The following is a 21,608-nucleotide window of genomic DNA, read 5'->3' as shown; positions in this document are numbered from 1 at the left end:
CCAAACGGAGGCTGCTGCTATGCCTGCGAGTAAAATGAGCTGGAGAGGCTGCATCACCAAAGAAGGAAATTCAAAACATCCCTCATGAGACTTTGAAGTAACTTATGAGAAGCAGCAAAGATTAAGCCTTGGTAGCTCATTCGGTAGAGCATCAGACTTTTAATATGAGGGTCCAGCGTTCAAGTCCCTATTAGGGCTCTTACTTTGGCTCAAGACGTTTGCTTCCCAATGAACAACAAAAAAGAAGAATAAAGAATGCAGAACAGGTCAGGGTAAATGGAAGAACGGTGACAATATTATCTTTGCTAAAGAGCAACAGCCATGGAGAATTGTCAAGAAGTTTGCTACATTTTCAGTTCATGTTAAAATTCTCTCCTGACATTGTCCTGTATTAAACCACAATAGATTTCTGGTCATGTTCACTCTCTTCCCAGTTCGACCAATCATTTCCTATTTGTTAACTTATCCCATGCAGAACTGCTACAAATCCAGCATTTCCAGTAATAAATGCAATTTTACAGTATCAAAGAGTAGTGCCACTGAATATTTTAATTTGCACTCGGTATGAGATGTCAGGAAAACTGATGTTGAATCACAATGATTGAAATCTGTTCTAAACTTGCAAGCTGAGCTTGCCTGCTGGTGCTGTGGCTTAGATGGTTAAAGCGCCTGTCTAGTAAACAGGAGATCCTGAGTTCAAATCTCAGCAGTGCCTTCAATGGAAATTAACAGCTGGAGTGTTGCTGAACATTTCATGGTCAATGCAGAAAGTGTTGGCACAATCCCTGCAACGCGAGCCTTAAAGCTTGCATTCCCTTGTGTGCTGAAGCAGTTTTTTCAAACCTTTAAACTCACATTTTCCGCTCATCTTCAATTTTGCTCACCTACACCATCGCAGTTCCTCCTCGTTTCAGCCCTGTAGATGGATCACGCGCATTTGAAACTTTAACTCTGTGTCTGGCACCACGGATATCCTCAGATTTTTAAAGATTTTATCCTCTCACTTTTAGTTTCTCTTGCAGATTTGCAGCATCCGCGGTATTTTCCTTTGAATGCATAATAGGATTTACCTCAAGAAAACCTGGAGGAACATTTTAAAAGTATAGCAACGACAACAGAGTGTAACGATTGAATGATTAACTGATTTGCTCTGCCTAAGAGTGACCCTGAGTCGAAAAAATTGCTCAGTTCTCTCTTCCCAGATGCCGCCAGAACCGCTGAGATTTTCCATCTTTTCCCCTTTTTCTTTGAGATTTCACATCCGCAATAATTTGCTTTTATATTGAACAATTTCTGTTGCTGTACGTTAGCAAGAACAATTCGGGCGGGAGAAATAGCGGTCCATTTTGCATGAAGATTTGGTGCTGACAAATCTATTCCCACCCAAAAACTTTGAGATTTTGACACTTTGCAACTTGACCGGTTAACCTTACTTGCATTCACACTTTGCCACAACATACACCAGATGACACCCTTTACTCTCTCTCACAAAACAATCTGTGTCTTTGTAGATTCCCACTTATATTTCACCGAATTAAACGTAATCTTCAAAGCCTTGACGTGACAGTGCAGGTCCGGGGGTAACAACTGATGTCACATCACAAGTCACTGGTAAGAAGCGAGTAGTTGGTGCAAGCTGAAGAATTTGTGAAAGGATGCCAAACGGAGGCTGCTGCTATGCCTGCGAGTAAAATGAGCTGGAGAGGCTGCATCACCAAAGAAGGAAATTCAAAACATCCCTCATGAGACGTTGAAGCAAATTCTGAGAACCAGCAAAGATTAGGCCTTGCTAGCTCATTCGGTAGAGCTTCAGACTTTTAATATGAGGGTCCAGCGTTCAAGTCCCTATCAGGGCTCTTACTTTGGCTCAAGACGTTTGTTTCCAATGAACAACAAAAAAGAAGAATAAAGAATGCAGAACGGGTCAGGGAAAATGGAAGAACGGTGACAATATCATCTTTGCTAAAGTGCAACAGCCATGGAGAATTGTCTAGAAGTTTGCATCATTTTCAGTTCATGTTAAAACTCTCTCCTGACATTGTCCTGTATTACACCACAATAGATTTCTGGTCATGTTCACTCACTTCCCAGTTAAACCAATCATTTCCTGTTTGTTTACTAATCCCATGCAGAACTGTTACAAATCCAGCATTTCCAGTAATAAATGCAATTTTACAGTTCCAAAGAATGTTTTAATATGCACTCGGAAGGCCCGTATGAGATGGCAAGAAAACTGATGTTGAATCAAAATGATTGAAATCTGTTCTAAACTTGCAGGCGAAGCTTGCATGCTGGTGCTGTGGCTTAGATGGTTAAAGTGCCTGTCTAGTAAGCAGGAGATCCTGAGTTCAAATTTCAGCAGTCCCTTCAATGGAAATTAACAGCTGGAGTGATGCTCAACGTTTCATGGTGAATGCAGAAAATGTTGGCACAATCCCTGCAACACGAACGTTAAAGCTTGCTTTCCCTTGTGTGCTGAAGCACTTTCTTCAAACCGTTTAACTCCCATTTTCCGCTCATCTTCAATTTTGCTCACATACACCATCGCATTTCCTCCTCGTTTCAGCCCTGTAGATGGATCACGCGCATTTGAAACTTTAACTCTGTGTCTGGCACCACGGATATCCTCAGATTTTTAAAGATTTTATCCTCTCACTTTTAGTTTCTCTTGCAGATTTGCAGCATCCGCGGTATTTTCCTTTGAATGCATAATAGGATTTACCTCAAGAAAACCTGGAGGAACATTTTAAAAGTATAGCAACGACAACAGAGTGTAACGATTGAATGAGTAACTGATTTGCTCTGCCGAATAGTGACCCATGTGTCGAAAAAATTGCTCAGTTCTCTCTTCCCAGATGCCGCCAGAACCGCTGAGATTTTCCATCTTTTCCCCTTTTTCTTTGAGATTTCACATCCGCAATAATTTGCTTTTATATTGAACGCCAGATGACACCCTTTACTCTCTCTCACAATACAATCTGTGTCTTTGTAGCTTTCCACTTATATTTCACCGAATTAAACGTAATCTTCAAAGCCTTGAAGTGACAGTGCAGGTCCGGGGGTAACAACTGATGTCACATCACAAGTCACTGGTAAGAAGCGAGTAGTTGGTGCAAGCTGAAGAATTTGTGAAAGGAAGCCAAACGGAGGCTGCTGCAATGCCTGCGAGTAAAATGAGCTGGAGAGGCTGCATCACCAAAGAAGGAAATTCAAAACATCCCTCATGAGACGTTGAAGTAAATTATGAGAACCAGCAAAGATTAGGCCTTGGTAGCTCATTCGGTAGAGCTTCAGACTTTTAATATGAGGGTCCAGCGATCAAGTCCCTATCAGGGCTCTTACTTTGGCTCAATATGTTTGCTTCCCAATGAACAACAAAAAAGACAAAGAAAGAATGCAGAACGGGTCAAGGAAAATGGAAGAGCGGTGACAATATCATCTTTGCTAAAGAGCAACAGCCATGGAGAATTGTCAAGAAGTTTGCTACATTTTCATTTCATGTTAAAACTCTCTCCTGACATTGTCCTGTGTTAAACCACAATAGATTTCTGGTCATGTTCACTCACTTCCCAGTTCGACAAATCATTTCCTGTTTGTTTACTTATCCCATGCAACACTGCTGCAAATCCAGCATTTCCAGTAATAAATGCAATTTTACAGTTCCAAAGAATGTTTTAATATGCACTCGGAAGGCTCGTATGAGATGGCAAGAAAACTGATGTTGAATCTAAATGATTGAAATATGTTCTAAACTTGCACGCTAAGCTTGCATGCTGGTGCTGTGGCTTAGATGGTTAAAGTGCCTGTCTAGTAAACAGGAGATCCTGAGTTCAAATCTCAGCAGTGCCTTCAATGGAAATTAACAGCTGGAGTGATGCTGAACATTTCATGGTAAATGCAGAAAGTGTTGGCACAATCCCTGCAACGCGAGCCTTAAAGCTTGCATTCCCTTGTGTGCTGAAGCAATTTTTTCAAACCTTTAAACTCACATTTTCCGCTCATCTTCAATTTTGCTCACCTACACCATCGCATTTCCTCCTCGCTTCAGCCTTGTAGAAGGATATCGCGCATTTGAAACTTTAACTCTGTGTCTGGCACCACGGATAACCTCAGAATTTTAAAGATTTTATCCTCTCACTTTTAGTTTCTCTTGCAGATTTGCAGCATCCGCGGTATTTTCCTTTGAATGCATAATAGGATTTACCTCAAGAAAACCTGGAGGAACATTTTAAAAGTATAGCAACGACAACAGAGTGTAACGATTGAATGATTAACTGATTTGCTCTGCCGAAGAGTCACCCTGAGTCGAAAAAATTGCTCAGTTCTCTCTTCCCAGATGCCGCCAGAACCGCTGAGATTTTCCATCTTTTCCCCTTTTTCTTTGAGATTTCACATCCGCAGTAATTTGCTTTAATATTGAACAATTTCTGTTGCTGTACGTTAGCAAGAACAATTCGGGCGGGAGAAATAGCCGTCCGTTTTGCATGAAGATTTGGTGCTGACAAATCTATTTCCACCCAAAAACTTTGAGATTTTGACACTTTGCAACTTGACCGGTTAACCTTACTTGCATTCACACTTTGCCACAACATACACCAGATGACACCCTTTACTCTCTCTCACAAAACAATCTGTGTCTTTGTAGATTCCCACTTATATTTCACCGAATTAAACGTAATCTTCAAAGCCTTGACGTGACAGTGCAGGTCCGGGGGTAACAACTGATGTCACATCACAAGTCACTGGTAAGAAGCGAGTAGTTGGTGCAAGCTGAAGAATTTGTGAAAGGATGCCAAACGGAGGCTGCTGCTATGCCTGCGAGTAAAATGAGCTGGAGAGGCTGCATCACCAAAGAAGGAAATTCAAAACATCCCTCATGAGACGTTGAAGCAAATTCTGAGAACCAGCAAAGATTAGGCCTTGCTAGCTCATTCGGTAGAGCTTCAGACTTTTAATATGAGGGTCCAGCGTTCAAGTCCCTATCAGGGCTCTTACTTTGGCTCAAGACGTTTGTTTCCAATGAACAACAAAAAAGAAGAATAAAGAATGCAGAACGGGTCAGGGAAAATGGAAGAACGGTGACAATATCATCTTTGCTAAAGTGCAACAGCCATGGAGAATTGTCTAGAAGTTTGCATCATTTTCAGTTCATGTTAAAACTCTCTCCTGACATTGTCCTGTATTACACCACAATAGATTTCTGGTCATGTTCACTCACTTCCCAGTTAAACCAATCATTTCCTGTTTGTTTACTAATCCCATGCAGAACTGTTACAAATCCAGCATTTCCAGTAATAAATGCAATTTTACAGTTCCAAAGAATGTTTTAATATGCACTCGGAAGGCCCGTATGAGATGGCAAGAAAACTGATGTTGAATCAAAATGATTGAAATCTGTTCTAAACTTGCAGGCGAAGCTTGCATGCTGGTGCTGTGGCTTAGATGGTTAAAGTGCCTGTCTAGTAAGCAGGAGATCCTGAGTTCAAATTTCAGCAGTCCCTTCAATGGAAATTAACAGCTGGAGTGATGCTCAACGTTTCATGGTGAATGCAGAAAATGTTGGCACAATCCCTGCAACACGAACGTTAAAGCTTGCTTTCCCTTGTGTGCTGAAGCACTTTCTTCAAACCGTTTAACTCCCATTTTCCGCTCATCTTCAATTTTGCTCACATACACCATCGCATTTCCTCCTCGTTTCAGCCCTGTAGATGGATCACGCGCATTTGAAACTTTAACTCTGTGTCTGGCACCACGGATATCCTCAGATTTTTAAAGATTTTATCCTCTCACTTTTAGTTTCTCTTGCAGATTTGCAGCATCCGCGGTATTTTCCTTTGAATGCATAATAGGATTTACCTCAAGAAAACCTGGAGGAACATTTTAAAAGTATAGCAACGACAACAGAGTGTAACGATTGAATGAGTAACTGATTTGCTCTGCCGAATAGTGACCCATGTGTCGAAAAAATTGCTCAGTTCTCTCTTCCCAGATGCCGCCAGAACCGCTGAGATTTTCCATCTTTTCCCCTTTTTCTTTGAGATTTCACATCCGCAATAATTTGCTTTTATATTGAACGCCAGATGACACCCTTTACTCTCTCTCACAATACAATCTGTGTCTTTGTAGCTTTCCACTTATATTTCACCGAATTAAACGTAATCTTCAAAGCCTTGAAGTGACAGTGCAGGTCCGGGGGTAACAACTGATGTCACATCACAAGTCACTGGTAAGAAGCGAGTAGTTGGTGCAAGCTGAAGAATTTGTGAAAGGAAGCCAAACGGAGGCTGCTGCAATGCCTGCGAGTAAAATGAGCTGGAGAGGCTGCATCACCAAAGAAGGAAATTCAAAACATCCCTCATGAGACGTTGAAGTAAATTATGAGAACCAGCAAAGATTAGGCCTTGGTAGCTCATTCGGTAGAGCTTCAGACTTTTAATATGAGGGTCCAGCGATCAAGTCCCTATCAGGGCTCTTACTTTGGCTCAATATGTTTGCTTCCCAATGAACAACAAAAAAGACAAAGAAAGAATGCAGAACGGGTCAAGGAAAATGGAAGAGCGGTGACAATATCATCTTTGCTAAAGAGCAACAGCCATGGAGAATTGTCAAGAAGTTTGCTACATTTTCATTTCATGTTAAAACTCTCTCCTGACATTGTCCTGTGTTAAACCACAATAGATTTCTGGTCATGTTCACTCACTTCCCAGTTCGACAAATCATTTCCTGTTTGTTTACTTATCCCATGCAACACTGCTGCAAATCCAGCATTTCCAGTAATAAATGCAATTTTACAGTTCCAAAGAATGTTTTAATATGCACTCGGAAGGCTCGTATGAGATGGCAAGAAAACTGATGTTGAATCTAAATGATTGAAATATGTTCTAAACTTGCACGCTAAGCTTGCATGCTGGTGCTGTGGCTTAGATGGTTAAAGTGCCTGTCTAGTAAACAGGAGATCCTGAGTTCAAATCTCAGCAGTGCCTTCAATGGAAATTAACAGCTGGAGTGATGCTGAACATTTCATGGTAAATGCAGAAAGTGTTGGCACAATCCCTGCAACGCGAGCCTTAAAGCTTGCATTCCCTTGTGTGCTGAAGCAATTTTTTCAAACCTTTAAACTCACATTTTCCGCTCATCTTCAATTTTGCTCACCTACACCATCGCATTTCCTCCTCGCTTCAGCCTTGTAGAAGGATATCGCGCATTTGAAACTTTAACTCTGTGTCTGGCACCACGGATAACCTCAGAATTTTAAAGATTTTATCCTCTCACTTTTAGTTTCTCTTGCAGATTTGCAGCATCCGCGGTATTTTCCTTTGAATGCATAATAGGATTTACCTCAAGAAAACCTGGAGGAACATTTTAAAAGTATAGCAACGACAACAGAGTGTAACGATTGAATGATTAACTGATTTGCTCTGCCGAAGAGTCACCCTGAGTCGAAAAAATTGCTCAGTTCTCTCTTCCCAGATGCCGCCAGAACCGCTGAGATTTTCCATCTTTTCCCCTTTTTCTTTGAGATTTCACATCCGCAGTAATTTGCTTTAATATTGAACAATTTCTGTTGCTGTACGTTAGCAAGAACAATTCGGGCGGGAGAAATAGCCGTCCGTTTTGCATGAAGATTTGGTGCTGACAAATCTATTTCCACCCAAAAACTTTGAGATTTTGACAGTTTGCAACTTGACCGGTTAACCTTACTTGCATTCACACTCTGCCACAACAAACGCCAGATGACACCGTTTACTCTCTCTCACAATACAATCTGTGTCTTTGTAGCTTCCCACTTATATTTCACCGAATTAAACGTAACCTTCAAAGCCTTGAAGTGACAGTGCAGGTCCGGGGGTAACAACTGATGTCACATCACAAGTCACTGGTGAGAAGCGAGTAGTTGGTGCAAGCTGAAGAATTTGTGAAAGGAAGCCAAACGGAGGCTGCTGCTATGCCTGCGAGTAAAATGAGCTGGAGAGGCTGCATCACCAAAGAAGGAAATTCAAAACATCCCTCATGAGACGTTGAAGTAAATTATGAGAACCAGCAAAGATTGGGCCTTGGTAGCTCATTCGGTAGAGCTTCATACTTTTATTATGAGGGTCCAGCGTTCAAGTCCCTATCAGGGCTCATACTTTGGCTCAAGACGTTTGCTTCCCAATGAACAACAAAAAAGAAGAATAAAGAATGCAGAACGGGTCAGGGAAAATGGAAGAACGGTGACAATATCATCTTTGCTAAAGTGCAACAGCCATGGAGAATTGTCTAGAAGTTTGCTTTATTTTCAGTTCATGTTAAAATTCTCTCCTGACATTGTCCTGTATTATACCACAATAGATTTCTGGTCATGTTCACTCACTTCCCAGTTCGACCAAGCATTTCCTGTTTCATAGATTATCATAGAATTTACAGTGCAGAAGGAGGCCATTCGGCCTATCGAGTCTGCAGCGGCTCTTGGGAAGAGCACCCTACCCAAGGTCAACACCTCACCCTATCCCCATAACCCAGTAACCCCACCCAACACTCTAAGGGCAATTTTGGACACTATGGGCAATTTATCATGGCCAATCCACCAAAGTTTGTTTACTTATCCCATGCAGAACTGCTAAAAATTCAGCAGTGCCTTCAATGGAAATTAACAGCTGGAGTGATGCTTAACTTTTCAAGGTGAATGCAGTAAATGTTGGCACAATCCCTGCAACGTGAACTTTAAAGCTTGCTTTCCCTTGTGTGCTGAAGCACTTTTTTCAAATCTTTTAACTCCCATTTTCAACTCATCTTCAATTTTGCATTTCCTCCTTGCATCAGCCCTGTAGAAGGATCACGCGCATTTGAAACTTTAACTCTGTGTCTGGCACCACGGATAACCTCAGAATTTTAAAGATTTTACCCTCTCACTTTTAGTTTCTCTTGCAGATTTGCAGCATCCGCGGTATTTTCCTTTGAATGCATAATAGGATTTACCTCAGGAAAACCTTGAGGAACATTTTAAAAGCATAGCAACGACAACAGAGTGTAACGATTGAAAGATTAACTGATTTGCTCTGCCGAAGAGTGACCCTGAGTCGAAAAAATTGCTCAGTTCTCTCTTCCCAGATGCCGCCAGAACCGCTGAGATTTTCCATCTTTTCCCCTTTTTCTTTGAGATTTCACCTCCGCAGTAATTTGCTTTTATATTGAACAATTTCTGTTGCTGTACGTTAGCAAGAACAATTCGGGCGGGTGAAATAGCGGTCCGTTTTGCATGAAGGTTTGGTGCTGACAAATCTATTCCCACCCAAAAACTTTGAGATTTTGACACATTGCAACATGACCGGTTAACCTTACTTGCATTCACACTCTGCCACAACAAACACCAGATGACACCCTTTACTCTCTCTCACAATACAATCTTTGTCTTTGTAGCTTCCCACTTATATTTCACCGAATTAAACGTAATCTTCAAAGCCTTGAAGTGACAGTGCAGGACCGGGGGTAACAACTGTTGTCACATCACAAGTCGCTGGTAAGAAGCGAGTAGTTGGTGCAAGCTGAAGAATTTGAGAAAGGAAGCCAATCGGAGGCTGCTGCTATGCCTGCGAGTAAAATGAGCGGGAGAGGCTGAATCTACAAAGAAGGAAATTCAAAACATCCCTCATGAGACGTTGAAGTAAATTATGAGAACCAGCAATAATTGGGCCTTGGTAGCTCATTCGGTAGAGCTTCATACTTTTATTATGACGGTCCAGCGTTCAAGTCCCTATCAGGGCTCTTACTTTGGCTCAAGACGTTTGCTTCCCAATGAACAACAAAAAAGAAGAATAAAGAATGCAGAACGGGTCAGGGAAAATGGAAGAACGGTGACAATATCATCTTTGCTAAAGAGCAACAGCCATGGAAATTGTCAAGAAGTTTGCATCATTTTCAGTTCATGTTAAAATTCTCTCCTGACATTGTCCTGTATTATACCACAATAGATTTCTGGTCATGTTCACTCACTTCCCAGTTCGACCAATCATTTCCTGTTTGTTTACTTATCCCATGCAGAACTGCTACAAATCCAGCATTTCCAGTAATAAATGCAATTTTACAGTTCCAAAGAATGTTTTAATATGCACTCGGAAGGCCCGTATGAGATGGCAAGAAAACTGATGTTGAATCAAAATGATTGAAATCTGTTCTAAACTTGCAGGCAAAGCTTGCATGCTGGTGCTGTGGCTTAGATGGTTAAAGTGCCTGCCTAATCAACAGGTGATCCTGAGTTCAAATCTCGGCAGTGCCTTCAATGGAAATTAACAGCTGGAGTGATGCTCAATGTTTCATGGTGAATGCAGAAAATGTTGGTACAATCCCTGCAACGCAAACCTTTAAGCTCGCTTTCCCTTGTGTGCTGAAGCACTTTCTTCAAACCGTTTAACTCCCATTTTCCGCTCATCTTCAATTTTGCTCACCTACACCATCGCATTTCCTCCTCGTTTCAGCCCTGTAGAAGGATCACGCGCATTTGAAACTTTAACTCTGTGTCTGGCACCACGGATAACCTCAGAATTTTAAAGATTTTATCCTCTCACTTTTAATTTCTCTTGCAGATTTGCAGCATCCGCGGTATTTTCCTTTGAATGCATAATAGGATTTCCCTCAAGAAAACCTGGAGGAACATTTTAAAAGTATAGCAACGACAACAGAGTGTAACGATTGAATGATGAACTGATTTGCTCTGCCGAAGAGTCACCCTGAGTCGAAAAAATTGCTCAGTTCTCTCTTCCCAGATGCCGCCAGAACCGCTGAGATTTTCCATCTTTTCCCCTTTTTCTTTGAGATTTCACATCCGCAGCAATTTGCTTTTATATTGAACAATTTCTGTTGCTGTACGTTAGCAAGAACAATTCGGGCGGGAGAAATAGCGGTCCGTTTTGCATGAAGATTTGGTGCTGACAAATCTATTTCCACCCAAACACTTTGAGATTTTACACTTTGCAACTTGACCGGTTAACCTTACTTGCATTCACACTCTGCCACAACAAACACCAGATGACACCCTTTACTCTCTCTCACAATACAATCTGTGTCTTTGTAGCTTCCCACTTATATTTCACCGAATTAAACGTAATCTTCATAGCCTTGAAGTGACAGTGCAGGACCGGGGGTAACAACTGTTGCCTCATCACAAGTCACTGGTAAGAAGCGAGTAGTTGGTGCAAGCTGAAGAATTTGTGACAGGAAGCCAAACGGAGGCTGCTGCTGTGCCTGCGAGTAAAATGAGCTGGAGAGGCTGCATCACCAAAGAAGGAAATTCAAAACATCCCTCATGAGACGTTGAAGTAAATTATGAGAACCAGCAAAGATTGGGCCTTGGTAGCTCATTCGGTAGAGCTTCATACTTTTATTATGAGGGTCCAGCGTTCAAGTCCCTATCAGGGCTCTTACTTTGGCTCAAGACGTTTGCTTCCCAATGAACAACAAAATAGAAGAATAAAGAATGCAGAACGGGTCAGAGAAAATGGAAGAACGGTGACAATATCATCTTTGCTAAAGAGCAACAGCCATGGAGAATTGTCAAGAAGTTTGCATCATTTTCAGTTAATGTTAAAATTCTCTCCTGACATTGTCCTGTATTATACCACAATAGATTTCTGGTCATGTTCACTCACTTCCCAGTTCGACCAATCATTTCCTGTTTGTTTACTAATCCCATGCAGAACTGCTACAAATCCAGCATTTCCAGTAATAAATGCAATTTTACAGTTTCAAAGACTAGTGCCAATGAATATTTTAATTTGCACTCGGAAGGCCCGTATGAGATGTCAGGAAAACTGATGTTGAATCAAAATGATTGAAATCTGTTCTAAACTTGCATGCTAAGCTTGCATGCTGGTGCTGTGGCTTAGATGGTTAAAGCGCCTGTCTAGTAAACAGGAGATCCTGAGTTTAAATCTCAGCAGTGCCTTCAATGGAAATTAACAGCTGGGGTGATGCTGAACATTTCATGGTAAATGCAGAAAATGTTGGCACAATCCCTGCAACGCGAGCCTTAAAACTTGCATTCCCATGTGTGCTAAAGCAATTTTTTCAAACCTTTAAACTCACATTTTCCGCTCATCTTCAATTTTGCTCACCTACACCATCGCATTTCCTCCTCGCTTCAGCCTTGTAGAAGGATCACGCGCATTTGAAACTTTAACTCTGTGTCTGGCACCACGGATAACCTCAGAATTTTAAAGATTTTATACTCTCACTTTTAGTTTCTCTCGCAGATTTGCAGCATCCGCGGTATTTTCCTTTGAATGCATAATAGGATTTACCTCAAGAAAACCTGGAGGAACATTTTAAAAGTATAGCAATGACAACAGAGCGTAACGATTGAATGATTAACTGATTTGCTCTGCCGAAGAGTCACCCTGAGTTGAAAAAATTGCTCAGTTCTCTCTTCCCAGATGCCGCCAGAACCGCTGAGATTTTCCATCTTTTCCCCTTTTTCTTTGAGATTTCACATCCGCAGTAATTTGCTTTTATCTTGAACAATTGTTCACCAAAGGAGGAGAAAATGATGCTGGGTAATAGGGGCCAGTGGAAGGGATTGGAAGTGAGCCAATCAGAATGTCTTACTAGGTCAGGAGGGGTATAGGATGACCTATGGGAATCGTGTAGGTGAAACTTGATACCATTTGAATTGATTTGCAGAGATCCCTTTGTCTCTTTGTTCATTCGCTTTCCGGGGTGTAGTAGACTGGATGTGTCTTATGCCTCTCAGATGAATCAAGCTTGCAAGCCAAATAAAATAACTCATGCTGTACCTTCAAATCCATCTCGACTTTTATTGAGGCCAGACTGACGGGTACAGAAATTTGGGATTTGACAATTAGTGCCGAAACCCGGGATTTCTCAAGACGGTTCTGACCAACTGCGAAATCAGAATTTGACTGATTATGAACAGGAGGATGGGGAAAAAGGGCCCACAATGTCCAGCTGGAAAATGACCGCGCATTGATTGTTCCCCTCTTCTTATCGTCTGATTAGTCTGGTCACTCGCGGTTGGTACAGAAAGGTCGTCTCGATGAAATCAAAGGTCAGTCTGGGGATTAGAAATTTAATTGATGGGATTTCATATTGTTGATTCGGCTTGGGTTAGGTTTTGGGTTGATGGGACATCTAAAAGATGATTCAATTCCAAGTATAAGTGTTTTTATGGCTGATGTGACTTCAGTAGATGGAGATTCAGTCAAGTATAAGTGTTTTTATGGCTGATGTGACTTCAGTAGTGAAGGTTCAGTCAAGTATAAGTGTTTTTAAATCTGAAGATGATTCAATTCCATGTGTGAGTGTTTTAAATCTATAGTTGATTAAGCTAAAAAATTGTACCCTTGGGCTGTAGTGGCGAAGGGCGCAGTTCTGAGGACTAGTTGAGATTGTGGGGAATGCTGCATATTGGTTGAAGCAGAAGTCTCTCAAAGGGTTAACAGCAGCAGCCAAAATTAAAGACGACAGACAGTGCTTCTCACTCAGGCCTTGAGATAACAGCAGCAGCCTATAGTGTAATCGGATACCTTTCCTTTGAGTCAGTGAACTCCAGCAAAGTTACGTTTTGAATTAATTAAAGGAAACCAGTGGGTTTCTCCACCTCTTTGATAAAAGTTATTATTTTCGAAAGCAATTGATTGAAATTGCCAGAATCTTAAGTTTTACTTACTTGAAATAATGTTTATCTCATTTTATTTGTGAATTAATAGAAACTTAAAGAAGATCATTGACACCATTTTAAAAAGTGTAAATCTGGAGATGACAGTTGACTTTGCCAACATTTTTGTGAATGTAAGAAAAACTCGTTTCAAGAAAAATTGTTAAGATAAAGAATTAATTAAGTTGTAAATGTTATACAAGTTTGTGTTAAGCAAATCGTAAATTTAGTTCTGAGTTGAGATCAGAGCTAAGCTTGCAAGTTGCAATAATTCAATTTGAATTTTCAAACATTTTTCTGTTTTAAAAGAACACTGTTAGAACCTTTTCAATCGTTTTGCCAAGAAAACAAAACGTGCAAGTAGAGACAGGAAAGGCTCGGGTCAAACAAAAGATGAGCTACGTAGTTCAATGGCTGGCCTTGAATTGACAGAAAATGATTAATTCAATAATTTAAAAATGTCAGTAAAAGTTTTGACTGCACCTGTAGCATTGTCTGCACTAATTCCAGAACCACCAGAGTATAATAATTTATATCCAGTCACTGCTCCCCAGATTCTAATCATGCCAGTAACTCCAGCCCTTTTTGGTTGATAGTGTGGGTCCCGATTTACCATCTTCACGATCAGTAGAGAAAGAGGAGCTCTGTTCCGCAAGCCCAGTTAGCTCTAGGACCAGATCTCGGACAGCGAGAGAAGGGCTTGGTCCTAACCAGAAACAATTAAGCATACCACCTAAATCCCTCCAAACCAAGGGGAAACTGCAAATTTTGACAACAAAGGGAGCTGCAACAGATGATTTTGAAGAGAAAGAACTCCCACTAGTGACAGGGAGGGACGTCGAAGTCTTGGAAGAACCAGAGGAAATAGCTAGAGTGCCCCCTGGTGGGACTCGGAGACAGTTGCCGATTAGGAAGATACCAATCACCTGAATTATGCTAGCCACGCCGCACTTCAGCAAGCCCATGCGTTAGACGACGATAGACGGACACAGATCCTGAATGCGTTGAATAACACATTTCAAAAGCCCATAAATATTTCTGCTATCTTAGACCTAAAACCTAAGAAGACTGAAGAGCCAAAGGAATTTCTGGAGCGTTTTAATGAAATCTACCGTGGGCAGTCAGGCGACTTGCCATATCAAAATGGTCAGAATTCCCCTCAATATTGTGCTATGTTAATGCATTTCCTACCACCTTCTGTGGCTACTGCTGTGAAATGTAATAACATGAATTGGACAGAGAACGACCCTTCCCAGATGGCAAGGGCAGTCAGATTTTATTGGAAGGAGAGTGTAGGCCAGGAAGGAGGCTCGGTTACAAAGGTTAAGACTGAGTATGTAATGAAAAAGGATGATCTGCGACCCCAACAAGCGGCAGAAATGGTAGTTTACCAGCAGGAGCCCCAATATTGTGACTCTGGGTGGGTGGATCAGCGAGGGGGAGGATATCAAACCCACCCAAAGGGACCCTCAGCTCCTTTTTATGGCCCACCGTATGCACCAACAGCTTTACAACTGACGCCCCCTCTGAGGGGCCATTGGTTACTGGGAGAAGAGGACGGGGCAGATATAGAGGGAGCAATGCATGTTTTAATTGCGGCCGTGCAGATCATTGGCAACAGGAATGCCCCTTTAAAAGACAGGCAGCGGAAGGAGATTATCCGACCCAAAGGAGGGTGTACCCACCAAGGGGAGGACAGACGAGATACACTGACTTCTCCCAGGCAAACCCTTTCCCAACACAGGATTGACTAGCTAATTTAGTCATAAGGACTCTCCAATCGGACAGGGAACCTATTATCTCTCTGCAGATTGGAGATTAACGTCACTCATTTGTAATCGACACTGGAGCAGCCATGTCTTCTGTGCAATCAGAACTTCGACTACCATTATCCGACCACACACAGCAATTGTCGGGGTTCCAAGGACAGGTGTGTGAGTATCCTATTTCTGAACCTGTGACAGTCACTTGCGAGAATAAGTCTGCAGATCATCAGTTTGTAGTGACTACTGGATTGGACAGTAATTTGTTGGCCCGAGATTTACTGTGTATCTTCCAGCTGCAGCTAGAGTACGAGACGAAGGGGTAACGGTCCAATCATGGAGGATGAGACAACAGTGCTATATTTCTATCACCCCCAGTGGTGGACGTTAGACATTGAACAGTCACTGCATCACGTTACCCTGGCCTATGACAGAACCGGACAAAACAGGGAGTTGGAGGACAAATACCGGCCATTAATTGGGACCGAATGGCCAGTCAAAGGTACAGCCACAGTCACGGGAAAAGAAGGTACAGCCGATTTTGTTACAATACCACCACATTTATGACCACAGTCAGCTTCGGTAAGCCCTCATATTACACGTCAGGTCCACGACCAGTACCATGCCAGGGATCTGGGGCAAATGGTAAGGAGGGCAGTGGATCATTCAGATCCAACAGAGTACGCACTTCAAGTCATGCCGGACGGCACTGCCATAAAATATTTTGAGGTCCCTGAAACAATTAACACTCGACTGCAGCATCACTGGGGACATGATGTTTTGGAATATGTCAATCCACAGGTCTGGGCGAAATAACCATCACAAGTGGGAAAGACAAATGTTACACCTATAAAGATAACGATTAAGGATCATGTAAAGCTACCTTCCATTCGGCAACACCCCCTGAAATCCCAAGATGCTCCGTCTATAGACAAATTAACCCAAGAGCTGTTGCAACAGGGTATTTTGGTCCCTTGCCAATCAGAATGTAACACCCCCATACTTGCTGTGCCTAAACCAGCCAAACCAGACCAGTACCGATTAGTACAGGATTTACGTTCAATCAATGCCATCGCATAGCCGTTACATGCTCTCACCCTCCAACAGGATATTACGGTGTATAGCTCCCACTCGGTCATCGCACTACTGAGGCAACTGCAGACTCAGCATCTTACCGCAGCTCGTCAGAATAGGTATGAGATATACCTTTTGAACAATCCACGTCTGACATTTAAACACTGTACCACTATCAATCCAGCCTGTTTTCTTAGTGGTCCATGAAGACGCACCTGGCCACGACTGTTTAGCCTTGATTCTGGAAACTACCACAATAAGGGTCGATTTGAGTGACATTTCGTCAGAACAACCTGACATGATTATGTGTGGTCAAATATCCCACCGGGGTTTAGTTAATGACTTACTGCAGGCCATCCTTATGCCCGCGCAGATTTCAGTTATTAAATGCGCTGCCCACACAAATGGTTAGACCCCAGTTGACGTTGGTAATGAACAAGCAGATTGTGCAGCGCGGACAGCCGCGCAAATTCAGCAAGTGGTGGTGCCTAAAATGTTAAGTCAGACTAAACGATCTACTATAAATATGTCTGCTTCTGACAAGTCAATGCCAACCATCCAAGACATCATAAGGTTACAGGAGGACGCTCCTGAGAGTGATAAACAAATGTGGAAACGGTTAGGTTGTACATATGATTCTGTTTCTTCTTTATGGACCACGCCAGCACATCAGACTTGTATGTCTGATGTACTGGCTTTATGAGTCATCGAATGTGTACACTTTGCACTCATTGTGGGGCTCGGGGGACTAGTGATTTGTTGCTGGACACTTGGTGGCACCCTAAAATGCAGGGGTTGGCCCAGAGTATCAGTAATCGGTGTTTGATTTGTCAGCAATATAACACCGGAAAAGGTATCCCTTGTGGGTTGGGGCAAACCCCATTGCCCAGTGGTCCCTTTGAGACGCTCCAAATGGATTACATTGAGTTGGAAAGGTGTCAATGTTATAAATATGTTTTGGTCATTGTGGATGGGTTCAGCAGATGGGTTGAGGCATATCCGACTACCGATAATAAAGCTGCTACTGTGGTTAAAGTTCTGATGCGGGAAATCATTCCCCGGTACAGTAGACCAGCTCAGTTGAGTTCTGATAACGGGCCTCATTTTCTTGGACAGATTAACCTGCCTCCCTTCTCCAGTGCTGTTTTACAGGTGTGGAGCATGATGGGGTGGCAATGTACCGTCTGTGTGATATTTGGCCTCACCTCGCTTGGAGTGTTATTGGCGACGGACATAGAAAAGGGGAATATTATCTATATTTGTAACCCGAACCAATCTACAAGGATACATCACCTATGCAAAGGTGATGTTCTTCGCTGCCCCCATATACGAAGACATGGTATCGACTCATGGAAGGTCGTCAAAGTTAAGGAGAATGCAGGAGTCATGAAGCAATTGCACTGGTCCCGGCGATGGGAAGGGAACATTATATGGACATTGCCTCGTTTTTGGAGTACATGTAAGTTTGATTTTGGATGTGTTAAGATTGGTGCGATAAAGGTAACATCAGACCGTCAGGAGAGCGTAGGAAGAGATTGTGAGAGAGCGAGAGGGACGAGAGAGAGGACGGGGCGTGTGAGAAGGGAAGTACAGCTAGAACGTAGGTTGTCGGGAGATACACTTAATTTAGTTAAAGGCCAACCTGAGGAAAACCTGGGTAGTATGAATCACTTCTACCAGATTTACCACTGCTTGTATGGCCATGGACGGGTTGTCTGCTACCCGAACCCCGCAGCTGTGTCTAGGTTATTTTCTGTTTCACCGCTTTGGGGAACTCCCCAAACGGTGGTTCATTGTCAACGTTCCGAGCCACCGCCCGAGCAAGTCACTCTTCCTTACGATCCGGGTTCCGTACCACCGGCTATTTGCCTATCCCTTCCTCGGGATAATTCCCATTCACAGTATGATAGGCTGCAACGGTGGAGGGCATATATACCTAGCCACTTCACTCCCAATAGGGATTCCCGGTCGTACGAGAATTGTTTCAGCAGTGAAGGATACGGCTGTTTGCTGGTACAGGTGGAAACGAATATAACATGTCTGTTCCCCACCTGTACGGACAGGAGGTGCCATATCACCCAGGCGTCTGGCCAATGCGTTTGTTACAACACCACTTGCGTTCCATTGAACGCCGGCCTCCAGCTCCTTTGTGGCTGGGGGAATGTCTCTCATATCACTGTTGGGACGAGGGCTTTCCGCATTGCTAGGCGGCCCGAATGGGCATTTCGAAGCTAGATAAACTGGGCTACTGGGGGGTTCCTTGGCTGTCAGCAATAGGAATTATTTTATTTGTGGCCTTACCATCTTGGGAAATGAAACCTTGGGAGCCCTCGGGGCAATAACCAAGGAATTGCCTCAGCTACGGTTGTTTGCAATGCAGAACCGGTATGCTCTTGACTATCTTCTGGCCCGTGAGGGTGGGGTATGCGCCATAGTGCAGGACAAGTGTATCATGGGAGTTCAGGACTTGACCGCGAACATCACTAAATTTATGGATCACATACGGGATCACCTAGACGGAATGCAGGATCCTGGCGCTTGGGGTAACTGGGGATTTGGAGGTTGGAAGGACTGGTTGATAAATATGGTCATGCATTTAGTGGTGGCTATCGGCTGCATCTTTGTGGGCCCAGCCATCCTTAAATGTGTGATGGGTAGAATGTGGGGTACACTGGAACAGATCAACGCCCCTAAAATCTTAGCTGTCAAAATCCATGAGGGTGCAGCTACGCCAGGAATTGGAAATGCAGTGACAGATCTTTTTAGATGAGGGACCGTAGCTATGGATTTGATAGTTCGGTTATCATGGAATGATAAAAGGAGGGAATGACGAATGTGATATAAAATAGTTACTTTAGAGATATTAGTTACTGTAATGTAGAGATACGCCAGTCTCATTCTGGTGAGTTCACAGACAAATGATTTCAGACCGCATGGCAAAGCAAGGAGGAGGTGTGTCCACCAAAGGAGGAGAAAAGGATGCTGGGTAATAGGGGCCAGAGGAAGGGATTGGAAGTGAGCCAATCAGAATGTCTGACTAGGTCAGGAGGGGTATAGGATGACCTATGGGAATCGTGTATGTGAAACTTGATACCATTTGAATTGAGTTGCAGAGATCCCTTTGTCTCTTTTTTCATTCGCTTTCCGGGGTGTAGTAGACTGGATGTGTCTTATGCCTCTGAGATGAATCAAGCTTGCAAGTCAAATAAAATAACTAATGCTGTAACTGCAAATCCATCTCGACTTTTATTGAGGACAGACTGACGGGTAAAGAAATTTGGGATTTGACAGGATCACGCGCATTTAAAACTTTAACTCTCTGTCTGGCACCACGGAGATCCTCAGATTTTTAAAGATTTTACCCTCTCACTTTTAGTTTCTCTTGCAGATTTGCAGCATCCGCGGTATTTTCCTTTGAATGCATGATAGTATTTACCTCAAGAAAACCTGCAGGCACATTTTAAAAGTATAGCAACGACAACAGAGTGTAACGATTGAATGATTAACTGATTTGCTCTGACTACGAGTGACCCTGAGTTGAAAAAATTGCTCAGTTCTCTCTTCCCAGATGCCGCCAGAACCGCAGAGATTTTCCATCTTTTCCCCTTTTACTTTGAGATTTCACATCCGCAGTAATTTGCTTTAATATTGAACAATTTCTGTTGCTGTACGTTAGCAAGAACAATTTGGGCGGGAGAAATAGCGGTCCGTTTTGCATGAAGATTTGGTGCTGACAAATCTATTTCCACCCAAAAACTTTGAGATTTTGACACTTTGCAACTTGACCGGTTAACCTTACTTGCATTCACACTCTGCCACAACAAACACCAGATGACACCCTTTACTCTCTCTCACAATACAATCAGTGTCTTTGTAGCTTCCCACTTATATTTCACCGAATTAAACGTAACCTTCAAAGCCTTGAAGTGACAGTGCAGGTCCGGGGGTAACAACTGATGTCACATCACAAGTCACTGGTAAGAAGCGAGTAGTTGGTGCAAGCTGAAGAATTTGTGAAAGGAAGCCAAACGGAGGCTGCTGCGATGCCTGCGAGTAAAATGAGCTGGAGAGGCTGCATCACCAAAGAAGGAAATTCAAAACATCCCTCATGAGACGTTGAAGTAAATTATGAGAACCAGCAAAGATTGGGCCTTGGTATCTCATTCGGTAGAGCTTCATACTTTTATTATGAGGGTCCAGCGTTCAAGTCCCTATCAGGGCTCTTACTTTGGCTCAAGACGTTTGCTTCCCAATGAACAACAAAAAAGAAGAATAAAGAATGCAGAACGGGTCAGGGAAAATGGAAGAACGGTGACAATATCATCTTTGCTAAAGTGCAACAGCCATGGAGAATTGTCTAGAAGTTTGCTTCATTTTCAGTTCATGTTAAAATTCTCTCCTGACATTGTCCTGTATTATACCACAATAGATTTCTGGTCATGTTCACTCACTTCCCAGTTCGACCAATCATTTCCTGTTTGTTTACTTATCCCATGCAGAACTGCTACAAATCCAGCATTTCCAGTAATAAATGCAATTTTACAGTTTCAAAGACCAGTGCCAATGAATATTTTAATTTGCACTCGGAAGGCCCGTATGAGATGTCAGGAAAACTGATGTTGAATCAAAATGATTGAAATCTGTTCTAAACTTGCACGCTAAGCATGCATGCTGGTGCTGTGGCTTAGATGGTTAAAGTGCCTGTCTAGTAAACAGGTGATTGTGAGTTCAAATCTCAGCAGTGCCTTCAATGGAAATTAACAGCTGGAGTAATGTCTGACTTTTCCTGGTAAATGCAGAAAATGTTGGCACGACCCCTGCAACGCGAACCTTCAAGCTCTCTTTCCCTTGTGTGCTGAAGCAATTTTTTCAAACCTTTAAACTCACATTTTCCGCTCATCTTCAATTTTGCTCACCTACACCATCGCATTTCCTCCTCGCTTCAGCCTTGTAGAAGGATATCGCGCATTTGAAACTTTAACTCTGTGTCTGGCACCACGGATAACCTCAGAATTTTAAAGATTTTATCCTCTCACTTTTAGTTTCTCTTGCAGATTTGCAGCATCCGCGGTATTTTCCTTTGAATGCATAATAGGATATACCTCAAGAAAACCTGGAGGAAC

The 21,608-nt window shown here is 42.6% G+C and overlaps 4 non-coding genes across 4 annotated transcripts; all 4 read left to right on the top strand.

Annotated features, from left to right (window-relative positions):
- Nucleotides 1-641: 641 nt before the first annotated feature.
- trnat-agu (transfer RNA threonine (anticodon AGU)) lies at nucleotides 642-715 on the top strand. The gene has a single exon. It is a non-coding gene; the product is annotated as a tRNA-Thr (tRNA).
- A 3,060-nt stretch (nucleotides 716-3,775) lies between these two features.
- Nucleotides 3,776-3,849, top strand: trnat-agu (transfer RNA threonine (anticodon AGU)). The gene has a single exon. It is a non-coding gene; the product is annotated as a tRNA-Thr (tRNA).
- A 3,060-nt stretch (nucleotides 3,850-6,909) lies between these two features.
- Nucleotides 6,910-6,983, top strand: trnat-agu (transfer RNA threonine (anticodon AGU)). Its single transcript has one exon. It is a non-coding gene; the product is annotated as a tRNA-Thr (tRNA).
- A 4,863-nt stretch (nucleotides 6,984-11,846) lies between these two features.
- trnat-agu (transfer RNA threonine (anticodon AGU)) lies at nucleotides 11,847-11,920 on the top strand. The gene has a single exon. It is a non-coding gene; the product is annotated as a tRNA-Thr (tRNA).
- The last annotated feature ends 9,688 nt before the right edge of the window (nucleotides 11,921-21,608 follow it).

This window comes from Scyliorhinus torazame, chromosome 4 (assembly GCF_047496885.1).
Source record: "Scyliorhinus torazame isolate Kashiwa2021f chromosome 4, sScyTor2.1, whole genome shotgun sequence".
NCBI lineage: Eukaryota > Metazoa > Chordata > Chondrichthyes > Carcharhiniformes > Scyliorhinidae > Scyliorhinus > Scyliorhinus torazame.
Note: the sequence above shows the minus strand (reverse complement) of the source record. Positions and strands in the feature narration are given on the sequence as shown.